General features: G+C 35.6%; 1 pseudogene; it reads right to left on the bottom strand.

Annotated features, from left to right (window-relative positions):
• Positions 1 to 900: 900 nt before the first annotated feature.
• On the bottom strand, positions 901 to 7,027 carry LOC133703201 (subtilisin-like protease SBT3.4; annotated as a pseudogene).
• Between the last annotated feature and the right edge of the window lie 1,286 nt (positions 7,028 to 8,313).

Here is an 8,313-nt window from a genome sequence, read left to right on the forward strand (position 1 = left end):
CTTATGTAGCAGCAAAACAACTTATATGGCTGAGGAAGATGCTAAGTGACTTAGATTGCAATCAACAAAATCCCACAACATTGTTTTGTGACAACATATAAGCTATAGCCATTTCTAAAAATTCTGTTTTTCATGATAGAACCAAGCACATGAAAATTAAATTTCATGCAATCAGGCAGTTTCAGCAAGAAGGAGAACTGGAACTATGCTACTGCACTTTTGAAGATCAACTAGCAGATTTTTTCACCAAACCGTTGGCTAAAACCAGGTTTGAAGATCTGAGGGCAAGAATTGGAATGACTAGCTTTGGAACCAAGGAGGAGTGTTGAAGTTTGGTACCTAAGCTAGAACAGGATTACTTAGCAGTAATCTACTGCATGATTATTTAGTTGTTAGCTGAGATTACTATCTAGATTAGGATATGTTTTTTGAATTCTTTTATTAAGGTTATCTAGGATTAAACTAACTTGTAAACATCTCCTTAAAATAAAGGAGAAGTTGGTTGGTACGTTTCTAGAGTTTGTTTTTCTTTGTAATTCTGTTTTCTTTTCCTATAAATAAAAGGGCATGGGATGACAGCAACCAATAACTCAATTCTGCTCTTTGTTCTTTATACTTAAATACTAAGTTCTGTGTTCTTTTTGTTTTGTTCTTTCCATCGTGGACTTAGTTCTTTGTTCTTTTCTCTTTTATCAGCAAACATAAGGTTGTTCTTTATATTAGTACAGGAAACATTTAAAATCCATCCTTTTATTTAGTCTGTTCATAGCATCCCACATTTTAATTATTAGTCCTGTTTTTGAAGCATTCTGAAGAAGCTTGTGGTATTACGCACAGATCAACAAATAAAGCTGAAGAGGACTAAAGCTGAATGTAGACTGGAAAAATCTAGCAACAGAATTAGATGAACAAATTATATATTTGAATAAGTTTGTGTGCTTGTGGTAAAAAAAGAAAAACACCATATTGTTTAAAGGATAATGCCATAAAACTTGTAGAATTCTTTCCTTGGAAGGCTAGTTCTTCAGTTATCATCCGAGTAGGACTGTATAATCTGTGTTCTTACAGATATGGGACTTGTCACAGCATGTACACCATCTGTCCAGGTCAAGCTTCCAAGAAAGTATCCGGTGTTCACTCTGTGGTTGGTGGAGACAGTAACCTTGAAGGAGGTTGCCTTGATGGTTGAGTTGAAAGACAAATATTTAGGTCTGACAGATATAGAAATACCAAAAGGAGGGTCAATCAAGGATTTGTATATGGAATTGACAGGACCAACGTTCTTGACAGTTCTTGTCAGGACCATTGGCTTGCTCAGGTTTGGAATGGTAATGGAAGGTAGATTCAGATCCAAAATAGAGGGTTTGGTACTTGGACAAGTTGTTACTTTTCCTACAACAAGAGAGATAGATGAGTTATTATAACCCACAGCACAGAGGTAATGCATGTAGTCATTTGTGCCCATGTCAAAAACAAGACCGGGTTCTGCAGCTTTGTATGGGTTCACCAAGCCACCTCCAAAGTCGAATGGATCTGCCAGCTTCCCAGTGGAGCCCCGACAAAATATAGGCTCCCCAAGAGGATTAGTCTTCCACGCTGTAAAGAAGAATCATGACTTGCAATTAGCTAGCTCATATAAAATGAACCAAAAATTGCAACAATCAACTTTGGTCATATAACATTGCAACTAGCAGGGTGTTCTATTTATAAAGTGGCTATGGAGTGTACCAGTTGTGACAATTGCTGATCTAATTGCAGCTGGAGACCAGTTTGAATGAATTACTTTGATAAGTGCCACGATGCCTGACACATGGGGAGTGGCAAATGATGTTCCAGAAAGCATGGAAAAAAACCTCCATCCTCGAGAGGGCCTGCAACAGCAGAAGTAGCAGCCAATATACTTACACCAGGTGCTGCTATATCTGGCTGTAGCATCATAGAGGCATTGATTAACATAAATTCCACCCATTAATATCTAGATTTAGTTCGAATCACCAGGATCTTATGCTCTGGATACCAAGATAAAAAGAAAACAGTTCACACCTTCAAAATGGCAGGAGCAATGGAAATAGGTCCTCTGCGAGAAAAGTAGGCTACCTTGATTGCCACAGGCCTTCCCATAAGTGTTTTAGAGGGACTTATTTTTACTACAGGAGTTCTGCGCGGCCAAACAAGTTAGAAATGCCCAATCTTATGCGAATTTGGTGATATCAATATCACTGCAGATGATTCTAATACCTGGTGGAACGAATGTAGAAAAACATCTGGGTACCGAGCTCATAGTCTACTACACAACACATGGAAAGTCATTGTCGCATGTGGCTAATGTATACGTATCACTTGGATTTCTAGCAACAATCACCCCCACACCCTCAGCTGCTTTCACAGCAGATGCAGCATTTGTGATAACAGTTGGTGCAGCAACTGTTGTAAAGCAAAGAACCACCTTTCCATCCACTGAAGTGTTGTTAAATGAAAGGGACTCGCAGAGGCTGCCAATGAGAAGTTTGCATTGTTAGAGACTTGTCTTGATTCCTAGAAATTTGTTCATGATGCATTGAAGAATAATCAACATGGTCCATGGTAAACACGGATGCATCAAATCACATAACAATAATCAAAGTAGAATAGAAGAGAATAATAGAGGGTTCAGTCCCTGACTTACCCAGCTGTTGATGAGGGGAGTCCAGGATTCTCAGGATATACCAAACCAGTAAAACCAACTTCCTCCCCAGAAAATATGGCTTGACCCTACCAGAATTTCCAAAGAGCTTATAATTTACCTCTGAAATTTTCTACACACTAATCACACATATCGAATGATCTGAAGATCATACTATCGAAGTATACTAGCTGCAACACATCATAAAACGTACTTGTATGGTTATGTTATTCCCAAGTGTTAGGGGTGTCAGAAAGGACCGATCAGTGGTGGTAGCTGCCACAGTTATAATCCAGGGTGCTGTGTTCTGTACTGTCTGAGCAGAAGGTCCAGTTACAGTATTACCAGCTGCACAAATAACAGGAATGCCTTTGGCAACGGCATGGAATGCACCTATGGCAATCCCATTGCGCTCGTCGGCATCTGAAAATAAAGGAATATCACCAGCAATAGAAAGCGACAGCAAGTCAACTCCATCATGGATTGCTTCATCAAAAGCTCTCAATATATCAGCAGACGAGACTTTTCCTGAGCCCCCCACATTCCACCCAACCTTATACATAGCTATGTGAGCCCGAGGTGCTGCACCTCCTACAACACCTTTTCCAAATCCCTTGTAGCTTGCATTACTCACAAAAGAGCCAGCAGCAATGGAAGATACATGGGTTCCGTGTCCATTAACATCTCTAGGGGATAGATAATCAGGGTTTTCAGTGGTGTTGAATGGCCTTTTGTTTTCAGCTTGTAAACCATCAATAAACCACTTTGCTCCTGTTAGTTTCTTGTTACAATCTATTGTGCCATTAAATAGCTGTCCTGATTCACAATGACCCTTCCAGAGGGCCGGAATTGGTCCAAAACCTTCATCATCAAATACTTTTGACTCTGGCCATATTCCTGTTAGCATTTCAAGGCTGTTAAAACTTCCTTGCTTGCACACATTTTTGTGTACCAGTGTAATTGTCACGACCCGAGTCCCGGATCCATGACCGGCACATAGGCAAGGTTCCCCTCCAAGGTTCCATACCTATGCGAACCCAAACTTACACACAACTTATCCTAACTCAATCAGAGTTCAACGCAGCATTAATAACAAAATCAACTTCATAATATAATTGAATTGTCTTAATACAAAAGTTTATAAAAGTTCAGAGTTTTGGAGCACTAACTAGACATAAAGGAAAGGTACAAATTACTACCAAAAGAGCAGGTTCTGAAGGTCCAACAAAATGACCTGCTATCAAGCTATAAGCCTGAAAAAGATAAATAATGAGATGGTGAGTTCAACAACTCAGTGAGTAGATAACGTTCAATATACACACACGAGGTAATACAGCAATGAGAAATATATATACAAGTATGGATTTAGGTTCTTATGGAAGTGTTCTCAAATTGGCCATAACAAGAAGATCATATGGTAAAACTCGTCAGAAAATCAAAATGCAATGAGCATGAGGCTCCGTACTGCGGGATGATCAGTCCACACAGGTTGGTGACTCCCCCGACCAACTAGGGTTCAGATACGATGTGCACAAAGACTAACACTACCTTGTTAGCATGGGTATTCTGACTTACATACCATAGGTTCATAATTATAATCTAACAAACATATTCATATCTCAAAACTCAACTCATGACATCAATCAAATGAGGAGCTATCAATTCAGAAGTCAATTCAAAATATATGTTGGTTCATATCAAGAATTCAGATTCAATAATTGATCATGCTTTATCATAACAAGGATAATAATCAACATATATATTATCAAGAAGCATGATTCAATTCATATTAACAAATCAAATATTTATACTATTTCTCATGCATATGGAAAATTATCCACTCACTTGACTCGAAAGCAACAAAACTCAAAGCTAATATCGAAGAAAATCCTACTGACGTCCCGCCGGTAGAATATCAGGATTATCTGAATATAAAGGAGACATATTCAAGAATGACTCAAAAGAATATATAACCTATTTAATATACTTATCTAAGGGTATATTTCATAACCCTAAATGTTTTTTTGAACTCACTAGTCAATTTTTCTTAAAAACCCAACATTTAATGGTTTTCCCGAAATCTAATCCATAATAAAAACAACTAATAAAATTGACAATAATTCACTAAATAACCCTTAATTATTCATCAAACTAATCTGAAAAAAGTAATATTACAGCTAGGGACTAATCTGTAATTTATCATATTCTTAAGGTTAAATTGCAACTTTTGTGAAATTGGAGGACCAAACTAAAATTTATCATAAATCCATGAATATACTGAAATTCTGACCATAATTAGTCCTCATTTCTGTCCAGATCATCTCATTATACTCCAAGTACCATTCTGGAATTTTACCAAATTTTTAGGGTCAAATTGTAATTTTTGTCAAATTGGAGGACTAAATTGAAAGTGTTAAATTCTCTTATCTATACAGTAATTCTGTCCATAATTCATATGTTATTCTGTTCAGAATCTCGGAATAGGCTCCAGGGACCATTCTGCAAATTTTCCAAAGTTTGGGGACTAAACTGTAATTTTCCAAAATTGAGGGACCAAATTGAATTTTCGTCATCTTCAACCTCCAACTCAGAATTCTCACAGGTTACCTACTGTTCTTGCCAAATTTCTAACTCAACATTCACCATTTACACAATTCATAACTCAAAATCATCATCTTTCAATTCAATCTCTCAAAATCAACCAAATAATCAAATACCCACAACAATTAACTCTATAACATTCAACTTAATTCATCAATTAACCCAAAACACAAATTTTCAAAACCCTAACATTTATCAAAACCAAAATTAAAAGCTCAATAATACAAATTTATACATTTAACAACTTAAATCTTACCTTAAAACTTATTTCCTCCAACTCCTTTTCTTTTTCCCTTATTTTCCCCTCTTTTCTCTTCTTCTTCTTCTTCCTCTTTCTCCCTTCTCTCTCCCGTCAGTTTTTACTCTAAATTTTCTGATCTTTTTTTTTTTTTTTTCTATTTATATATATTATGTATTTATACAATTACTACAATACCCTTCATTTAATTATACCCACTTCTAAACCACCAAGGGCTCTATAGCCTTTTCCTATCTATTTATATTCAAAACATTACAGTAATATTTAAGAGAGATAAATAACTGTGTCCAAGATACCAATGATGATTCCCTCACCCTTGTTAGCTTTATGTAGAAGATTAGAGGGTGACTGAGTAGAGAGGCCAAGGTAGTCCCAAATTCTAGTTGTTTGCACCACATGAAGCTGACTGCGTGTAACATGAACAACTCCAGGTAGCTCTGAAGGGTCAAAAGCAGTCAATGTAATGACAATTGATAGAAAAGATTTAAGCATATAATGAACCATGCCATGCCATTTATTCTGTTAGTAATTATTAGCTATAGATGAGGAATAAATCACTTTAATACTTGGTACCCGCATTTTTTTGTGCTTGAGCCTCTGTGATCTTAGCTGCAAACCCTGAGAAACCATGCCTGTAACTGTAAATCATTGAATCGACAGCAGCCTTCGTACCGCATCATATGTGTAATACATGCAATTAACAAATAGAAGCAGCAGCGTTTTTTATTCTCTTGGGAGCCAAAAAAAAAATATGTAAACAGAATGGCTTTACTTGTAGCAATAACTCTGTCAGGTTCTAACAAAAAAAAATTTAAGAGAAAAGGAAAAACATAACGGCAAGGATGCTTCCATCTTCTGCTGTTTTACACAAAACTCTTAACAAATTAATTGTACCTAAAACTTTGATACCCAATACCACTTCTGATAGAGAAGTCAAGGTGGGTCTTGAATTTAATAGCATAAACCATAAGGATCCCAGCACTAAACTCGTTGAGCTTAAGCCTTTGGACCGAGTGAGGTCATAGGCCAATCTATTCCATGTTGTGTCAGGCACAAACAGGATTTGTTTCATTGCCTCCAGAAGAATTTGCTTATTACTCTTTGCTTGTATCACATCTACTAGATAATAGTCAAATCCAAAACTAAAAAAAAAAAAATTGTTGATGAGGCATACCTGCCAACACTTAACTGATGCTAGCAAGTCCAGATGAGAATCGGTGACGAGCTTGAGATCATTATGATACTTCTCACCCATATAAACTATGTGAACCTCTAAGATGATTTTAAGATATATGTCAAGAAGGACTTGCTATCTTCATGGCTTCTGCTGATGCAAGTTGTTCCAGCCATTGGGAACTAACAAAATGACAAGTAGCACTAACATTGGAGCTGTTCTCCTCTTATTTCTCATGGAAAGAGTGTCCATCATGTATCTAAATTAAAAGGGGCGATGGTAAATGTACTCTCTAGAATTGGCATGATTTCATGATGTCTACTGCAACTCACCTTGCAATAACAAATTCGTGCAAGAAAATCTTGTTATCTACTATGTGAAATGTGTGACAGAATATGGATTACAAAACAAATTAAAAAAGGTTGAAGCATAGAGCCTTCTTGACCTTTCATTTGTTGAGTAGAGAATAAATTCATCTATCATCTAACTTTGAAAAGTAAAATGACAGAGGCTGCTAAGAATTTTTTTTCCCTTGACTAACAAAAGTCTAAGAACAAAACTACTTGGCAAATCCACAAAATACTAATACCCTACTCGCTAGCTAAAAAACAAAATATCATGTGTACATAAACTAATTACTTTCTATTAACATGGAGTAACTAAACTATCTTTCATTAGTTTGGAGTTTCTAATAGCGGTCTGATAAGATAATAAGAATCGTAGGTTTCCAAATGAACAAATATCATATGCAAAGGGTTCATAATTTAATAACAATAATTCACAATGCAAGCATGGTCATATCAGAACAAACATAAAGCTTATATGGAACATGTTTATATAAAACAACAAATGATGAATATAAAGAAGGACATCAGATCATTCAGGCTTATATAATCAATAATCATAGTTTATTCATAATTTAATACCAATATATATATACACACACATACACACACATACAATAGAAATTATCTCACTCATTCGGAAAACAGAGCAAAAAGATAAACAAATACAAAACCAGAGATTATTAAGATTTGTTAGGAGAAACATCAACAGAACCTATAACGGATATGAAAAACACATAAAAAACAACTCGAAGCAACATAACATAAAAGATTAAAACCCTAAACTTAGAGACCAAATCATAATAATAAAGTTGATTTGATTCACTCAATCCATTCTTGTGATGTTTTGAATAAATAAGTAGGAAAATACAATAAAGCCCTTGGAGGCTTAAAAGTTGGAGTATAAATAAATAAGGGTATTGTAGTAATTAGATAAACATAAGAAATATAAATAGAAAGAAAAAGAAGAAGAAGAAGAGATCTGAATATTTTGAGTGAAAAACCGTGAGAGAGAAGGGAGAAGAGAGAAAGAAGAAGAAGAAGAAGAGAAAAGAGGGACATTAGAAGGGAAATAGAAAGGAGTTGAAGAGAATAAGTTTAAAGGTAAGATTTAGGTTGTTAAATGTATAAATTTGTATTATTGAGCTTTTAATTTTGGTTTTGATAAATGTTAGGGTTTTGAAAATTTGTGTTTTGGGTTTAATTGATGAATTAAATTGGATGTTATAAGGTTGATTGTTATGGGTAATTGATTAATGAGTTGATTATGGAA

The sequence above is a fragment of the Populus nigra genome, chromosome 9, assembly GCF_951802175.1.
Source record: "Populus nigra chromosome 9, ddPopNigr1.1, whole genome shotgun sequence".
In the NCBI taxonomy this organism is placed as follows: domain Eukaryota; kingdom Viridiplantae; phylum Streptophyta; class Magnoliopsida; order Malpighiales; family Salicaceae; genus Populus; species Populus nigra.